This window comes from Drosophila teissieri, chromosome 2L (genome assembly GCF_016746235.2).
Source record: "Drosophila teissieri strain GT53w chromosome 2L, Prin_Dtei_1.1, whole genome shotgun sequence".
NCBI lineage: Eukaryota > Metazoa > Arthropoda > Insecta > Diptera > Drosophilidae > Drosophila > Drosophila teissieri.
In genome coordinates, this window is record NC_053029.1 from 18,805,987 (window position 1) to 18,825,535 (window position 19,549).

Below are 19,549 nucleotides of genomic sequence, written 5' to 3' on the forward strand. Positions count from 1 at the left end.
GAAAGGCGGCAGCTTAGCACCACCCAAAGAGGTCACTCATCGGTGGCCATTATGACATCAAAGCGAGTGTTCGAGGGCGGAGAGATCGCAATTAGTGGTTCCAGATTGGCCATATATAGACCAGTCATCGACGAGTGCTCATGCATATGCACTGGACATTTACATTTGGATTAATTAATTGCAATGTCCGCAATTGTCAATAGCCACACTAATTGGTCTAATCGACTTGCGGCGATGGTGTCTACCCTGACCCCTGACCCCTCGCCCCTCGCCCCACGACCCCCTCCCCTCTGGCCTGCTCATTAATAATAAATGTTTTGTGTGTAATAATTGACCATATGCCATGCTGCAGGATGGCGGCAGAAAATGACAAACCCTAGCTACTGGCCAGTGGGTGAGAGTACACCGGGGTAAAAAACAGGGCTGGTTAAAATGAATTGCTGGAATATACGAGTATAGTGTTCAGAAAAAAACAAAGAAGCTTAAAATATGCAATATTAATCATTAATTAATCTGTTGTAATAATATATATTTTGTTGTGTTGAACTCTTTGCTTTGTGACACGTTAATTTATCAAAGCATTCTCATGGCGATGCATAGTTTTTTGCAGTGCCGGATTGCAGTGCGCCTGCAAAGAGCAGACTATCAGCTTAATTAAAATCAGATTAGATACCCTGGCAGTTAAGCATCGTCTACCTGAGTGCACGTTCCGACCGAATCTCTAATTGATTTTAATACACTCTCTCTGACCAGCATCTAATTGGACCGCCCCCGCTACTCCTCCCTGTCTCCGAACTCATTCGCCAGCTGCCAGTTGCCAGTTGCTGGTTCCCTCCGCACTTGTGTTGGCTTAATCGCTTGTCAAACGGCTGACAGCTGGCCACCCACTAGGCAGCTTTCCACCGCTTTCCACCGTTTTCCATGGCTCTCCACTGACCCGACGGTTGGCATGCCAAACTGTTTTTCTCATTACCATGCCTCGATTGGCGCTTGACAAGCGCGTTATTTGATGTTTTATTCAAGGCCTTTGATCATTTATGCGCTTTATCTATGAGAAACGCTGAAAAAATAAGCAACGTGGTGGTCCGCGGCCGGATGAAAAATTGCGTTGACAATGAGGCCGAAAAAATGCGGACGACCTTGATGCCGCCGATTGTAAAGGGCGCAGCGGCAACAAAGGCGCGCGGCTCCAACAATGGCTGCATTAATCCTTAATAATGGCGGCTAATCTAGCCGAAAGAAAGTTGATTAAGCCAACCCGATATGCGAGGCAACAAAACAAAATATGTACAAGGGAGACGGGAAAAATCAACAGCTGGTGCGGACTGATGTCAGCTGCAGGTCCACGTGGCGTATGCGCAATGTCATCAGCATCATGCGGCGCTTGATGTAAGTCTGTAAGTTCTGCAGATGAATGGTGGGGTGGGGTGAGGACAGCGGCAGTGGGAGTGGGAGCGGGCGGGTGAGTAGGCGGGGTGGAAAAGCCAGCCGTTGCAGGAGAGCAACACTCAGCGTTTTCTTTCGAATAGTTTGGCCGGGCTAAGTGGGGGCTTAATTAACATAAGCGAGCGAACGAGCGAACGGGCGCATTTCGCTGAAATGGGGCTACCCCTCTCCCGTCTGTCCCCAACGAGCGTGTATGCTTGAAAGCTTTTACCGCACACATACTGTGACACAGATCAGTAGCTGGCCTGGCCCAAAAGGAGAGGCAAAACTGTCAAATTGCGCTTGAGCTGGGTGAAAAAAAACCCAGCACATTTTCAAGTGCTGCGAATGCAAAAGTTGTTCGCCATTTTTCGTCTTTCGGATTTTTTCGACAGACATCAATATGCAACAAGGAATGCGAACAAAGCAATGTGATTAAAAAGGCAGCAGAAACAAAGGGCGCAGCACAAAAAATTGTTATTTATGTGCACTCATTTGTTCTCTTATATATGCACATAGAAAACGGGCACAATGTCCTTTCGGGGGTGTCCTTTGTAAGTGGGGCACAGTCCATTTCCTTGACCGAAACGCAACCGAAGGCTAACGCTATATGCACTCCTTAATATTTACAGCCGCCATTGTCCAAGTACACGAGTGTGTGTTGCTGTGGAATAAAAATAAATGCACTTGAGTGTTTGTTGTGTGTCTGCGGGTGTGAGTGTGTTTGTGTGTCAGTGACGTCAGCTGATTCTTATCGATGCACCCCAGAAAATCAATCTTCCTCCAGCCCCGATTGAGAACCGAACTTGTCTCGAGAGCAAATTTGCACAAATTTGCAACTAAAATGAGATTCAGCCGGAGGGAAGAAGGGAAAACCATTCAGATTACATGCCGGAATAAGTTTCCAGCTTCAGAGAAGAATCAGTCTTTAAGTCCTCAAAAGAGGTCACAAAGGATAACAGATAACGAACGAGTTCTAAAAAAACAGCAGAGCTTACAGACAGACACAGACTGACAGCTGGCAAAACAATTCCCAACAAATCTTTAGCACCTTGCCCGAATAATAGGTCTTTACTCTTCAGGTAAAACGCTGCTGAGTTGTCTCCTAAATATCGCAGGACCATGATGCAATGCAGCCGAACCGTGGCAGTGAGCGGGGATTGAAGACATGGCCGAGAAAGAGGTCCAAAACGAGTAGCCAGCTGGCAAACAATCAGCCCCGTTAAGCCTTTGTTTCTTCTGTTGCATTTGTTGACAGACGAAACCGCGATATGCGCGCAGGAAATTGAGTGTGCAACATCCTGGGGCCAGTAACCCACCCACCCACTCGTCATCCTCCTCCTCCTTCTTCTCCTCTTCCTCCTTTTCGGCCTCCCTTGGATTCCATCCTTCCTCCGACTTTCATGCCGCAGAGACCACAGGCTACACGGAATTGCTTGGCCAGGTGGATTATCTCGACCTTGGCGGTTCATGTGGCAGCCAGAAAGGTGCACTGAAAAATTTTTTTAACAGATTAGTGGTAAAAAATAATTGAACACATTAGTAAAGGTTAGCACTTCTGTCTTGTCTAAATGCTTGGTTTTAATTCCTATTCTAGTCATTTTAATATGTTGAAAGGTGAACATACATTTTATTAAAATTAAAGTTTAATATTTTTTCTCTTTCTACATGCATTTATGCAAATGCACCGGACATCAGGTTTAACATAATTTTTGGCACAGAAAGCTTAGAAATATGATGGTTCGTGTGCAGGCAGACAGCCGCATCATCTTCAATCAGCTGCCCACTTGGGCAGCCACTTTCGCCACACTTGATCCTTTTGTTTATGCAAATCAAAAACTGTTGCCCATGGCCCACATTTCTGTGGAATCCTTTTCCTACCTCAGGACCCTCCCCGTTCCGTGCCACTTTCTCATTTGCGTGCATTGTCAGTTTCGCCTTGGCTCGCTTCCGCCTTCGCAAGTTATTTGCATCAGGCTGAGGCATTCTTTTCAGTTTCGGCTTCAGTTTCTCCGCCATTTGGGCCAAAAAGCGGCGCATTCTTCAAGGCAAGGGCCCAATTTGTTGCAGCCTCTTTGGCTGCTGATGCAGCTGCTCGGCTCGTAATGGCCACTAACTTGTCCCACAGAGTGTGTGTATGAGTGGTGTGGCAGTGGGGGGCAGTGGGGGCAGTGGGGAAGCAATTAAGTCTTTGTCTCCGCGAATTGAGCAAGGGTCCCCTTACCCGCCGGGGCATTTTAATGTCTTTCGCGAACTTGACCAGGCCAGGACTCAGCTGGCAAGTCGCAGGACTTGACACGCCAGGACAATGCATCAGTCAAGTTGTTTTTAATTAACCAAGTCGAGTGGATGGAGTGGAGAGGGGCAACTTTTCTACTTACTTACGAGCATTGTCTGTTTTCGCATGCAATATTTGAGCGCAAAGTCCGGACAAGCAATTTAAGTCAAACAATGCGAATTCGAGTCAGAAAGTCAGCTTCAAGTGCCAAAGCAGTCAGCAAAGTTCCTCACATCCCATCCCCATCAGCCTGCTCCGCTCCGCTCCGACCTGTTCTCAACTTTCGGAACTGTTTAACTCAATAAGAGCAGTGCAAATACGAGTACAAGGGCATTGTATAGTACATGGCATCTTCAAACGGAAACTTTGCGTTCGCCATTGTAATCGGAGCCACGGCTGAGAAACTTTTCGGCAGCCAACGGACTGAGATGGGCTAATAAAAAATTATTTTAATATGCATAAATCGCTTCTTGAGTCCCGCACCGACTTCAAAGACGGACCTTGTGACGCCGGGCGTGGAGCTCACACATCCGGCTCGGCCGTCCGTCAAGTTGGGATGCTCGTCCGATATTCGTCCGATATTTGTCCGCCGGAAACCGTACTGCTACTGACACTGAACTGACGGAATCTCCTGGGAGGAGTCAAACCTTTCGCGAACCTTTGTTCCCTAGCAAAATGGAGGGGGAGGGGGAGGGGGGAATATGTCAGCTTGGGATTGACCGGGCCACATCCATTTGCGGTCATCATTGACATTCGCTTCGGCCCCAACATTTCCGAGGAACGACAGACACAAAGTTGTAGCCCTCATTTCAGCTGGCGATGACAGGCCGTCTAATCGGCTCCTGAAATAGAATCCCCCAGCGCAAATCTGTCATCGGTTCGCACTGACAGCCTCCGTTTGCACTTCACCCTTCAATCCACTCTGTCCATCTCGCAGTACTGCAAAAATAGAAAATGCATTTTACCACCATTTTACCATTTTCCGCACCCCTGCCCCGTCGGCATCCATTTCCCGCACCATGCTACGAAACCAGCTGGTTGCGAACCTGCGAACTTTGCAGCTCGCTGCGCAAAATTCGCACAATCGAGTGGGCCAAGCCATCCCAAATTGCGTATACGCCGCGTGCCACCAGCGTTGCAGGCGGCAGCACTGCGCAACGACTATTTGCTCAAATTAGCGAATTTCTTCGCATAAGATTGGTCGCACTGACATGTCGAACCAGAACGCCCCAATATACTACGTGGGATGTATGGGTAATTTGTTTAATATTATGACAGTTTGATCTTTAAATGACGACGACCCCTTCTGTATTTTAAAAAGCCAATAACTACCTCCTGTGTTTTAAATAAATCCTCTTAAAATCTGTGTTAGCTTTTATCACAAATATTTGTGCAGCCTTTAGAGTCATTTTGGAAACTGACAAGTGTTATTCCATTGTTCGCATGTTTGATTGGCGTAAATCTGAGAATAAAACTTAAAAAACAAACCTTTTTAATGAATCGCATGTTTATTTTCTTTATCAAACGTTTGGTAGCTTTTCTAAAGTTCCGTTGTCTATTTATAATTCTTCTTTCGTTGTTTAATTACTTTAGTGAAAAGGTAAAAGAAAACTTTACTTACACAAACGTGAGCCGTAACCATATTTAATTTTAATTTTCCCTGGAGAGTTGAAACGTATGATTTCTCCAACTTCCTCCAGCCGAGAGCTCCTTCTCTGTTTGCTCATTTTTTTTTTCATTTACTTTACGGTGCAAAGTCTCAAGATTTCCGCCACGAACACTTAAAAAACGATTCAAGGCTTCCGCCACCGGCCCTCCAGCAGAATCCTGGTTGCGCTCCATCGAGGCGGCCTAAACGTGCCAGAAGTTATGCTACATGGCCTAATGTCATTTGCATATTTCGTCCGCCATTTTGCACTCAGACGCACACAAACACAATGGCACACACGCACACACGCACATGCGAGGCTGCGAGGCTGCCCCGCCCAGTTATCCTTTTTCACTTTTCTACTGCCAGGATTTCATTTCATTGTTGAGCACAAGCAAATATTGAAATTAGAATACAAATTAAAAAGCTTTTAATGCAAACAGGCAAAAGGTTTCGGCTTCTCCGGTCAAAGTTATCGTCTGGTTTTGGTTTCTGGGAAACTCACGTTGTTTATGACTGAAACTGCCGCGCCCTTCTAAAATCCTGCAGGCCGATGCTGTTGACTTTGGCCTTGGCGCACCAGGGGCCAAAATTTATTTCGCCCTATATATTTGTCCGTTCTGATTTGCGATTTTTCGATTCCACTATAAAAACGCAGAGCACGACCACAGCGATTTGTGTTTTGGCAGTCGTAAATTGGTTTTCACATAGGCTTGTGCCCCAAAAGCGGGGAAAACAATTTGACTGAGCTCCAACTAAATAAATACTAGCTTTTCTAGCTGTATGCATAGACAGATATGCCGTTTTATTATATTTCTTATATATTTAAGGAGAACGACTTCTATAAAATAACACAAAATAACACATTGCTAATAAATAAATCTTTTTATTTGAGTTCGAAACCAAAGCCTATAACAGTTTCTATACAGCTATGTAGTAAGAATAATTCTCAATACAGTTTATAATTTTGAAAATCAATGAACTAACCCAAAACTCCCTTCTGAGTAATTGCAATTTGGTTTACAAAAAGTGCCACAAAAACTGGCAGTTAATGGAGCAAACCATTTGAGCCGTGACCAACAGATAAAATATTATGCTTCAATCGAGCACTTCTGGATTTTTTCGTATTTATCCAGTGTCGCCACAGTCAGTGCCACTATATCCTCCCGTATCCCGTATCCCGTATCCTATATCCCATCCGACTTTGCCCTTCCTATCGCTGTTCCTTTTCCTGCGCGGCCGAGAGCCAACTGGGCCTCGACAACGCCAGAATAAACAGGGGAAAGCAAACAAACAAAAAAACAATTTTACGTTTCACTTTGCACAGGACGGGGGGGGGGCTAAGGAAATCGGCGGGGCGGTGGGCGGTGCAAAAACATACAAGTATTGACCTGCTTTTGTTCGCATGATGCTAAATGCGCCGCATAAGTATGTGTGCTCTGTTGGGGCGGAGTGTGTGTGCGAGTGTGTGTGCGAGTGGGAGGCCAAAATTTCGACAATCCTTGGTGCGACACATGGAGCGGTCCTACATTGATGGCCCCGAGTGCTGCGGGTTATTGCAAAAAAGCCGAGAACCAGACGCACGGCAGGAGGGGGAGGGGGCACAACTGGTGGGAATGTGCAGCAGCTGGTCGGTCGGTCGGCGATAACAGTCTAGTTCTTGCCGTATCTACAGCTATAGGCCTGCAGCAGATCCTTTGCCGGACGCCCATCCTCGAACCCTTTGTATAATTACCGCAACATAAATAATCCATCAGCGCGGCCATGTGCGCCGGATAATGGATTGTGTTTCGAGTTTTTGCCGTTCGCTTACGCTTTCTTTATCATTGCACGCAGTTGCATAATTGAATATTAATTATTCACAAATTGTTAAATTGCCAATTCTCGCTTAATAAGGCCAGCAAATGTTTGCATTCCTTCCCCACGGGGCAATAAATCAAGTGGATGGAAATGCCCCTACCCCTTGCATTTTGCATGCCAAAATACATATATACATACATATATATGTACTTTGGACAGAGGAGCTCCTTTGGCCAGGACTGGCTTTGGAAATCTTTCCTTGGGAAGAAAGTGCAGCAAGTTGATTGATTAATACAATAATGCGCTGATAGACCGATAGGCTGCATTCACTCTGATGCCTTTTTCCTTTTCCTTTGCAAGTGAACAAACAGCAGCAGGCAAGGGCAAACAAAATGAGATGAATATCCATTTCGCAGATTGCCTTGAAAGGGGGAGGGGCCAAACGGGTGGAGCCCACCTTTGATGATTAGAGTAATGCACTACGGGAATAGATATATTGCTTTCTGACGCTGCTGCAAGTGCGGCAAGGTGGCGTGTCCATAAACTGCATCGAATATTAGCAGAAAAAGCCAATTTCGAGAGCCCCTTTTCAGTGTTCCAATGCCAGGCGACAGAAAATGAAAAATGAAATGGAATGTTAAGGCCGCGTGAGGCTGCCAATGAATCCCAAGACGCTGAATAGCTGCAACCAAACTGTGACAGTAAGCCCACCTTTCCCCAATGGCCTGTTATTATGTGAAAGGCCAAGCGAACTTGTATATATTTTACTTATTTCCTGTCATACATTTCCTTTATCGATAAGTGTTGACGGCTTTTTTTAGGATACTATAGCTTATTGGAATAATCTGTTCACAATACACGGTAGTATTTTGCACTTGTAAAGTAATTATTTTTGTGAAAATCATCTGACCGGAAATGGTGTTACCCTCGGGCAAGAAACAAAGGGACGTGGAAGACACGTCTTTAATTTAGCCGTGCTCTACGGCGCAAGTTCGCTGGCAGAACGTCGATTTCCATACCCATAACCGTGAACGAGACTGCGAAAGAGACAAGCATCGAGATGTGCCAGCGGAATTGATGCAAATGAAAAATGTCAACTATTTGCGAAATGAACAGCGTCTCTGCGACACAAGGATATTGAAAGGAGGTGAAAGGGCGGCATATGGAACGGCAACATGCTGCGTTTATGCTCTAAGATTCACGAATTCGGGAAAGCGTGGAATTCATGTTAAATTTGTGCCAGCTAATTGATATGCCAGATGGTCACCATTTTGCTAAGGACTGTGCTAACTTTGCTCATATCGCGTCATTAGTTCTTAGTATTCTATATGTTAGGGGCACGAGTTACCATTAAACATGTGAAATAGTCCAGATAATAAAATTTGGCGCTTTCGAGCTGAATTCATGACGCTGACCATGACACGACAACGTGTGGTGTGTTTGCACACAGGGAATTCATTTCGTGAAATGGGCACGGCATAAACATGGACACAGGCACACTCGCAGAACCCTGTGTGTAGTACATTTGTGCGTTCGCACGATCCCATGTTTATTTATTCATTGCAAGTAATAAGCCAGCTTCCCTCGCCCGCTTCCAGAGCTCCGCACAGCTGTCCTAGACATCCGAGCGTAATGTAATATTTTTACAAATTTATATTCATTCCATTTGGCGATGTGAATTTTTAAAACAAACTTTGAACCCATCCCGGCGAAGTGGACTCGTGTCACACATGAGCTACATTCGGATTGTTTGTTGGCTAAAGGGGCGCAGGGGCGCAGGGCCGGCTGAAGGGAGGGGAGAAGAGAGGGGCGTGGCAGAGCTTCAGGTGGTCGGCAGCACTTGTAATTACGCAAAGAGCATAAGCAATTTGCAGTCCGACCGAGCTCTGGAAACCTGAATGCCGGGAGCAGGCGGATAAGCCCTTAAGCTGCTTGGTTTTTGGCCAGCTACCATTAACCGAGTTGGTTACATGTGCACGCATTCTAAATTAAAATGCAGAAAGCTTTGGTAAATTTGAATTGTTATTGCACAAATTTGAAAGATACACAGCAGCCCATTACAGTACAAATGAAGTGCAACATAAATTTGATTTCAAAATGAAAATGGTTTTCATAATTCATAATGTCGCCCTACTCCCGTAAGTATATTTTCTTTACCAACGCGTTTAGTTACATTTTAATTGGACTAAGAAATCTGAAATGCTTCTAATGTCCTGAAACATGCGAGTTTGGGTGTTGCCTGTCACTTCAAAAATAAATATACTGTAAACTCTGTATTTAACAATCAATCAGACAGACTAAATGTTATTTATTGCTTGCGCAGGACACAACTATGAATCCGAGGTTCTCTTTAAAGCTAACCAGGAACCGGAGAACAAAGTCAAACCAAAAACCACCCGTCCCACTCGCTGTTGCATAAATTTTCACCGTGTGCGGATGGTTAAGCATACGCACTGTGATTCCAAGCGTGATAGGGACGGGCGACAGGCTTTTGTATTCATAAATTAGCATGGGAAACATGGAAAGTGCAGGAAAAACAGGAAAACAGGGTCGGGAATACCAAAACTACGATTGTCTTCGCTATTTTGCATCTGCACTGACGTCAGACCGAAAGTATAATAATTGCAACAATATTTCATTTTCCATTTGTCGATGGGCTGCCTTTCCCTTGATGGCATCAATTTGCATTTTGCCAAAGCGCTACTGTCTCTGTGTTAATTATATGCAATTATTGTTTATGGCCGCAAATGAAAATGGAGTAATTAATTTGCTCGGCCAACAGGTGACCGAGTTTTGTGGCAGGTGTCGAATGAGTAGCCTTTGATTGGACCACCGCAAGCATATCCAGTTCTTTTTCCCTACAAAGTAATCATTACGGTGCGGATGCAAACAGGCCTTGGCCCCTACATCGCTTTCTGCTCCCAGCCGTAAATTGAATGTAAACAGCTCCTGCTCGCATGACCCTCGCACGAAGGAATTCATGAATTTTCAAATTTTCAAATTTTCCAACCTGCAACAGACGTAAACGAGTTACTGGCCCAGCACGATTCTGGATGCTGGGAGCTGGGTGCTGGATACTGGATGGCTTGTTTCGCAAACTTGCTTCCCCGGACAATGTGGCCGGGCCCATTAATATGATGCAGCAATGCACTGGACACGAACACTGGGCCCCACACACTCGGACAGAGGACGCAGATTGACAACTGTGCTAATTCCGCACTCAAATGTAATTTGAGCTCAAATTACATTTCCAACTTGACGCCGAGATTGGATGGATGTGGGATGTGGGATGTGAGAGCACGTGGGCACATGGGCATGTGGTGCTTTGGTGCTGTGGTGCTGTGGCGATGTGGTGATGTTGGGGGATTAGATTTATATTACCAATTCTAATTTATTTCCCACTTAACTGTTGCCAATTTTAATGGAAATGACTGACTAGCTGACTGATGGCAGTTCTCTGCGTATAGCATGCAATGCGAAACCCCTTCTCCCAAAACACTCTGCCACTCCACTCGAGCAGCCGTTGACCCAAAGTGCAGCTGGCCTTCTGCGAATCTCTGGTAAACTTTTGCAAATGGCCAACGCTTTCGATTGCGGACGTCCTGCTGCCTTTGTCAGACTATTAATGGAACGGCTTTGGACGAAACGAGGAGCCATGAAAGGGGCCAAGTTGATGAGTGCACATCTCGATTTGGCATCTTCCATGGCCCATTTGAGTATCCCATTGAGCACGTTTAAAGCCGATCAAGTTTCGAGTTCATAATCACTTATTTCTCTGTGGGTAAGCACTTGCTGCTCCCAGCCCTCGGCGTATGTTCCATTTATAATTCTAAGATTTTGACATGACTTTTCCAGGGAGAGGTGTCCAAATTAAAAAAATATAAGCCAATATGTGAGTCTTTTTCGCATAAAATTCAATTAAATTCAATTCACTACGTTAAAATATTCGTTTGCCCAATCGAATGGAAACTGAAATACTATAAATGCTTTTCCCTTTCGATGACTGCATGCCAAATGCTATGTATAATATTTTTGCTGGCCCTGGGACAATATTGACTTTCCATTTTCCACAATAATTTCTTGTCATGCCCACGCACACACATTTACTTTTGCGTTAGCTGTGCTAATCTCTCAATGGGAAAAATAAAGCAGACGATATCCTTGAATTGTAATCAGCTTACACGAGCACGAGCATGGCAAAAATGCTCGAATGGAGAACAGCACAAATAGCTTGAAGCTCAGCTCTGTCAGAAATGCTCAAAAAATAAACGTATACGCCATGTGTTACAGTATCCTATTCATGCGACGCCCCTTGTAGTTTGATTGGATTGATATGGGTGTAGTCGACGCATACAAAACGTGCGCAAGCGGTGAAGTTATTTCCTATTCATAATTTCACTGCGACTCCAAGTCTACCATTTGTATATTCTATTCTAAGTGCACTGAAAGAAGTATACAGTTATTCCAAAATTCTCAAGCCAATAAAACAGAAGTTTTAAAAATATATAACTCTATACATAATTGTTCAAAATGGATTGTGTGTAGGATTAGTTACAACAAAGATTATTATTCCGAATTTTACTATCGCTATCTGTTCAAAGTATTCTGATTTTAAAGATATTTTCTGCACTTTGAGAAAAACATTTTCTTCTGTGCATTGAGTGCAGAATGGACACTATCAGTCGGTTTTTTGTTACTTTTTACTTTTGCTGTAGACTCGTGAGATTTATGCGATTTAGTTCGGTGCCATTTCTATGCAACTGTCGTTGACAAACTGCAAGCTCGCGAAGAGGGAGTCCAGGTGGGATGAGATGGTTTCAGGTGGGTTGGGATAGATTGAGATGAGATGAGGTGAGTGGAGTGGAGTCGGTGGCCAGGTGTACGACTGGGAGCAGCAACAAATGAACATGCCCGTATGATGGAGCACCTGAACGGCAGCGACGACACTTGAAATTGTTTTGCGTGCTGTTCCGACCAGAGACATTCGTCAAAAGCGGAGGAACATCTTCTGGAGACATTCATCACGTCATTCGTGTCAAGCATCAGTGTCAGCGTTTAGAATGCGCTTACACTAAGTGCGTGTTTGTGTGCTCCTGCGCCTGCTTCTGCTCCTGCTACTGGTCGCGCTTTTGCCCGATCCACACTCGCATCCATACATCCATAACCCAGCTGGGAAATGATGTTGAGAGCTGTTGCGAAAATTCCCAGCCCAAATGCCAAAATAAGATTAATTAGCCGGGGAGCTGTTTAGATGCTAGCAGCTGGCAAAGGCGAAAGGAAAGCGGGGAAAACGCGGAATGCGCGGAAAGCGAGGAAAGCGCGGAAAGCGTGGAAACCAGAGGCAGCAACAAAGGACAGAGCAAACACCTGAGATTTCCGTTTCCGTTGGGAAACGTCCTCTGCTTCGTTGCTGTTTGCCTTTGTTTCAGGCTCTGCGTTTTCCTTTGTTTCCATGTACATGTGCCTTTGCCGCTGTCGTTCTGTTTCCTGTTGCCATGCCAATATCCGTTCTCCAGTTCTGTCGTTATTCCGCTGGCCTAATTTATTTATGTTTGTCAAATTACACAACATAAACGAATCAATATGGTCCAAGGAACGAACCCAGATCACGTTCACAGGTTTTTCCCAGCCACTGCGGTCGTAGCCTTCAAAATTTTCCAATTTCGACTGCAGCAGCTGCTTTCTCAGCTTCTGCGCTGCATCTGAGTTATTGCGAAAAATTGTGTACCACTGCTAGCAGCATCCATCCTGATTATGGTGAGGAATAATGTCGCTCATGGGGAAAATGCTTTAATTTGATTCACTATAAATTTTTTTTCAAGCAAAACTAACCAGAACTGGAGATTTCCTTACATTTTATAGGTCTACTAATATATAAGCTGTTAATCAACACTTACTTTCTAAATCCGTTCAACAACACCATCTATTTGAATGATTCAAATAGGAAAATGATAAATATGTAAAGGATATTTTACTTTGGCTTTCATATAAGGATATGCAATATATGTATGTTTTTAACCAACACTAATTTCAAAATAAGATCAGCATAATGACCTCTCCAAATGGTAGTGACAAGCTATTGAATACTTTCCACACTAGGTTATTATAGGGATTTTGGAATAATGGCAGGGTATATTTCACCAATCCTGGTTGATGGTAAGCCTTTCTGGAAAGAGCCCGGTCATATTGGGCTAAAAGCAAATGGAATAGCAATGGATTTGTTTGCGTGCATCGTTCGTTTCTATAACATTACGTCTCCTCTGATGCTGGCGGCATAAATCAATTAATTTCCCCTGTCACGTTACATTGTACGTAGCGTAGCACAAACAACGCATAAGTTTTTCAGGCGACAAGAGCTGCGGCGTAAGAGTGCCACAATCGAACTTGGATACGTGGCACGCATACGCCCCCGATGATTGTTTGACTGAATTCATAATACATCAGAGGGAGCGTCGGGGCGAAGTGATGTTTTTATTTTTACTTTCGAGCCAAAGTCCCTGACAAAGCCGATGGAAAGTTTTCAAATCCTTTCCAGGCAAAAAGTATTAATTTGGACATTTTCTCTCATTTCGCTCATTTCTCTCACCTCAAGCCGGAGTTCGTTCTATTGGCAAAAGTTTGGTTGCTCGTCTGGTCTGAGAAACAATTACACAACGCATAGACAAAACATATTAAACAACAATTTGGGGGGCAGAAGGAGTCCGTGCGAATTTATGAATCAGCCGAGGGAGGGGAGAAGCAAAACACATGCGAGTGCCGTAAACAAGAGTTTCCGTAAGTCCAACACAGGGCCAAAAGAAACTGGATGCCTTCGGGCCGGGCCAGAACAGTTTGTTTGTCTTCCGTTTTGCTTGCAGCCATGCTGGGTTTTCCTGCGTTTTCCTGGGTTTTCTGACTGTTCTCGTCCTGTTTTTGTTTGGCCAGCATACGGCTGCTACTCTTCCGAAATGAAACTTTATGCCCGAGCCTTCATTACGGATTGGTTTGTGTGGTGCCCAAAAGCGATAAGTGAAATAAAATGATGCCAACCCATACCCATGCCCATCACCATCACCATCACCATCCTCACTCCCATCCCAAACTTAAATCTCAGCTAGCCGCTCTGTGGTCACTGCAAACTCATTTCGACCGGCCACAGCCTTCAATCCGAGTGGATAAAGTTTCCGGGCCACAGTTTTTAGCTCATTCCGGGCCACTTATATTATTTCTGGTCAACAATTCATCAGACCTGGCTTAGATGGCCGTGGAAGCCGTCGTAGAGCTCGATTCTCGGACCCCACTTTCGGCAGCAACTTTGTGGAATGTTCTTTGCGGCGACAGAATGTGTATAAATTTTGTCAAAAGTGTAGCAAAGCATTCAAGAATTTGTTGAATTGTGTTTTGCGAAAGTTTTCTGTGCAGTTATTTAATTGAATTTGCCACCGAAGGCGCTGGTTCAGCTACAACTGCACTGCGAAAAACATCTATAGTGAGCTTCGCCAACATTGTTTCAACAAGAAGTACCCATTCCTTATTTAAGTTGTGTCAATTTATTTTTTCGTATATGTGTTTCCAAAATCAGATTCTAAGGAAAAGGAATGCATCTGGCTGTTATCCCTTCTAATTCATAAGAGCTTAAGACTACAAGTAATTTGGGGTTCGTGTTAGGCTTCTAATCAGCTCGTCCCAGATTCCTGGGAGATTATCCGGTTTTTCTCTCTGCACGCCCGTCACAAAAGTTGAGTTCTTAAATTCTGTGTGTGTGAGTTCGTAATTTCTCGTTTAGAGTTGCCCTCTCTGTTCGGCGGGGGATAAGCGGAAATAATGTGGCTGAAATACAGGACTCTTTGCTGCACTCGCCAGTGCTTCGAAGTTTTTACGATTGTTTATTAAGGAACTAAGCGCACTTAATAAGATTATGGACAGGGCGTGGTCCTGCCGGAGCCTTAGTAGCACTAAAACTGCTTGCCCTCCGCAAACAATTCAAATTAAACTGGACTCCAGCTCGCCCCACTGATGGCCATTCCGTTCGACTTCGGCTTTTGCATTTGCCGCTGACAGCAGCCAACGTGAAAAGTCGGAACACGCACACAATCCCAAGGAAGAGAATGCAGCACATTGTGAAAGTGGAATTTTCTTTGAAATAATATTGCATAACTGCAGGCACCGCTTTCACCCATCGCAAAAGGAGCTGCTGAGTTGCGAAAAGAATGAAATGCGAAATGCGTTTGGCCTGTGGAAGTTGGTCAAAACATTAAAGCATTTGTTGGTTACGGATTGTGAAAATGAAGCACATTGTTTCAGGAAAGTCCAGAAAGAAGAAAAGAAAGAAAGAAAAGCATCCATTTATGACACTGGAAAATAAGTTGCAGGCAGACAGGTAATTCTTGTAGGGAATGTGTCTGCCTTGCACTAAGTGCTGCTTGTTTGGGCTTTTCAACTTGCAGTTGCAAGTGGGCAAATGTTATTCCTGTTTAATCATCTTGTGGCTATTTGTGGCACTCAAATTGTTAATGGAGCGCAAATGCAGTGCACTGCACTTAGAGAGCTCCCAAATATACGTTAATCCTGGGCAATCTCTTGAAAACACTTCTCAATGTGATGGAATCTGAAGAGATTACGATTAGAATGATCATTATCCTTGTCACTCTGCCGAGACTGAAATGCCTGCTGCGGAATGAAATGAAATCAGCACGGGCTCGCCGTTTTTCATGTGTGAGGGAATTTTAATTGTGCCGGAGGATGAGGAGATTGGAGGTTGGAGGTTGGAAGCTGGAGGTTGGAGGAGCAGCTCCTTCATCGCTCTCGAGGACATCGCTTTGCCGACAGAGAATGCATTCTCTGCATAATATTCGTCGTTTAATCGGATTACGGCGACGTCACAGCAGGAAACACAGCATTCACACACTCACACACTCGCACACTCACACACTCGCACGTCGAGTTGGCGTCCTTGTGCAAATACATTTATGGCCGAAAAAAGATTTAAGGCAAACACGGTGCAGAGATTTAATAACATTAAGTGACATCTGTTGTCTTCGTAGGCGCCAATCGCTTCGGTTGTTTACGACAACCGTAGCCAGCAGAAACCAGCGAAATTAATTGGTCGCACTTACTGCCACGCCCCCTTCTGCGGCAGACCCCGCCAACCGAATATCCAACCAGATTCTGACCAAGTGCGTGGGCGTGCGTTTAATGCCCCTTTGATTTTCACACTAGCACGGCCAGAAGCCGCCTCCTGCTCCTCCTCCTGCTCCTGCTCCTGCTCCTGCTTCTCCGCCTCCCAATCTGATTCCCATGGAACTCCCCCTTGATAGCTGGCATGAAGGCACTTGGCGATATGGTCGCTGCCCGGGGGGGGCGTGGCACGCCAAGGGCGGGCTTAATTACGCACGTATGGCTGTTTAAATTGGGTTGCCGTCGGGTCGGGGAGGTTAGTTTTATGTTAATTAAGTATTGTTTATGTCAGTTAGGGCGTGCGGAATCGAAGTGGGGGATTGGAATACAAATCGTATTAACTTGGGCGAAAGAAACGGGAAATTAATAGGGATCAGGTCCTGAGAGGTGGCAACAGACGTCTTAATAGGCTCGTGCGCCCCTGAAAAGTGTGGAGAGCATTAAGTATTAATTATACAATTTAGATAAGCTGTCGGAGGAAGTAATAGCTTAGGGTTGCCCTCGATTATAACTTGTTAATAACCAGACATCCTTCTTTCATCTACATCTTCCTCAAGGACGGAGTTCCTAGTGAAGTACAAAAATTTGAATCACTTTCTATCCAGTTGAATAATTCATTTTTTTTTAAGCATATAAGTCATACATAAGCCATAAATGTGCATTCTTTTTAGTCCAATTCATCATTGGATGCCATTGGGCAGCGAGCCACAGTCATCCTTCATCTTTCACCTTTCGGCCGACATGCCAGCAGTGTAGCAGTGAAGCTGTTTAGGATTACGTAGCATATCACAGTTGCGCCTCTGACCCGAACACGATTTTGAAATTAAATCCAGGCCCGGCCAGGAATCCGTCTCACAAAAATGTGACACAAAAGACCTCGAAAGAGAAATGTGGCAAGTGTCGCTGCACAAAGCCAGCGCCTGAGACACCCGATAGGCAGGCAAGCAGAGCCACGCCCACCTGGCCCCAGTTGCCTCCAACTTGTGATATAATGCCAGTAACAGACGTTGCCATTGACAGTGCCACATGGTTACAGTGCAAGTGGAAGTGGAAGTGGAAGTGAGCCCCACACGTATGTACATACATATACTATATATGTATATATGTATATATGTATATATGTATCTTCCACTTAAGCTGCGTTAAACATATTTAAAGTACGTGATGCTTAGCGTCTTCTGAGCATTTGGAACCCCTCTACCTTGTTGCATAGGCAAATTTTAATATGTTTAACTCGTTTTGGTTGCCTCGGCTGCGCAGCTGGAAACTTGCTTAGGACTCGGGCGGGGCCAGGCCAACCGAAGGCAACCCAGGCCAAGATGATGGCGTTAATTTTTAACGGCCTGTTAGCCGGTATCATTTGGGCGAGGCTAGGCGGGCATCGTGCATAAATGTCACCGACGCGCTCATCCATCAATGAGCTCTGAAAAATTAACACTGTGAGTGACAGTGGCAAAGGACTTCTGCTCCACAAAGCCTTTTTGCGAGCTGAAAGTAGAAGTGGAAGGGGAAGGGGAAGTGGACGTGGAAGTGGCTGGCTGTGGCCTGTCGTTTTAAATTATGCAAAACGCTACAATTCCTCGGCTCGTGGCCTGCCAAAGGTACAGCAGAATGATGAATTGTGTTGGCCAAAGAGTTACCGATGAACACGGCGGAAGGGGTGTGGGAATTGGCGGCCCGAACTGGGAATTTGCGGCTAAGACGGCAGTTCCATAGATTATATTTGATTATGCTACATTACCCGACAACGAGTCCGCTACGTGATCGACTTACGGGACGGCAATCGGAAAAGGCCGTAAAGCCATTCGGGGCAAGGCCGAAACTAAAGGCATTATCGTTTTAAAAATGTATGAAAAAGTTTCGATGAAGCTCTGGGGGCGATTAAGAGCGTGTCCCAAACTGAATTAATTATCTGTTTTTGAGTGCATTAAAAACTATGTCAAGCTAAAATCGTGCGGTTGACGAAAGTTGCACAAGTGTTTGCTTGTGAAACACTTAACTTTTTTAACTTTCTCCGGTCATGTACGCATAATTAAAATGGGAACATTTGGTGTGCTTCCATGGGATATTTGATAAACAGGATGGTAAACTATTAACTTTGTATTTTCAATTGCAAAAACTCTCACTGCTTCATTTAACATTATGTTAATTCACTTATTTTCCAAACTGAAATCTTTTGAACATCTCTATATTAAATATTTTCGTCTAGCTCACAGAATTTCCAAGCAAAAACTAAGCTGATATAACTTTTGCTTGCGAAAAAGTTGTATAATTGCTGGCCCTCAGGCCGCACTTTTAAATTTAAGTGAAATTTGAGAAAGGATAAAGGAGCTCCTGGGCTCACTGGACCATTCGCAATGACTCATTAATGAGAGCTTGACTCGGCTCAATTAGGAAAATCCATGGCGTTATTTTCCTCATTTTCTCCATTTTAGCTTTTATTCCATTCGCTTTCGGTCTTCTGTTTACTACTACTACTTATTCTCTCCAACATTCTGAGGCTGTTTTCCATCACTTACTTGCACATGGCACAAACAACACACGACATCACCAAAAAACCACCCACTACCCACCACCCACCACCCCCCACAGCCCCCAGCTTGCTAATACGTTTTTTACGAATTTCTCTCTCTTTACTTCTAGTTGTGCTTTTGTATTTGCCAATTTTAATGAGTGTAGCAAGCAAACCAAGCAAGAAAATCAAAAACCAAATCCAAAAAACAGAAATAGAAACAGAAACAGAAACCCAAAACTTTAGCAAACAACAAAAAACACCACAACAACCACATCAATAACAGAGCATTTTGTACAACAAGCACAGCAAAAGCTAGCAAAGTCCCACCATTATCATCATCAACAACAATAATAACAACAACAGCAACAACAACAACAACAAAGACTCATTTGAATTGCAACAAATAAAAGACAACAAGAACAACCAGCACGTACACTATGTGACAATAAAACAGTGTGGCCAGTAGCAGCTAGAAAGCAAAAAGGAATTTAATTGCACGCACTAGACGAGAAGTAGCTATAAAAGAGCCAGCAGAAACAGCCAAAACAGCCAAAAAAATCAAAAAAACACCAAAAACAGCCAGAACACCGAAACAGTGATAAAAATCGAGAACGAACGCACAAGCAGAGAGAAATCCGAGAACGCAGCCGAGAAATCAGAAGTTACATAATATCAATTCAAGCGTACTTTTCCAACTTTCCTCTCTTGTTGTCGAATGTCCTTGCAC

The 19,549-nt window shown here is 44.4% G+C and overlaps 1 protein-coding gene across 1 annotated transcript in view; it reads left to right on the forward strand.

The window, feature by feature from the left end:
- LOC122614335 (pneumococcal serine-rich repeat protein) overlaps positions 1–19,549 on the forward strand; it is a 54,048-nt gene that overhangs the window by 25,873 nt on the left and 8,626 nt on the right. The window lies entirely within an intron of this gene.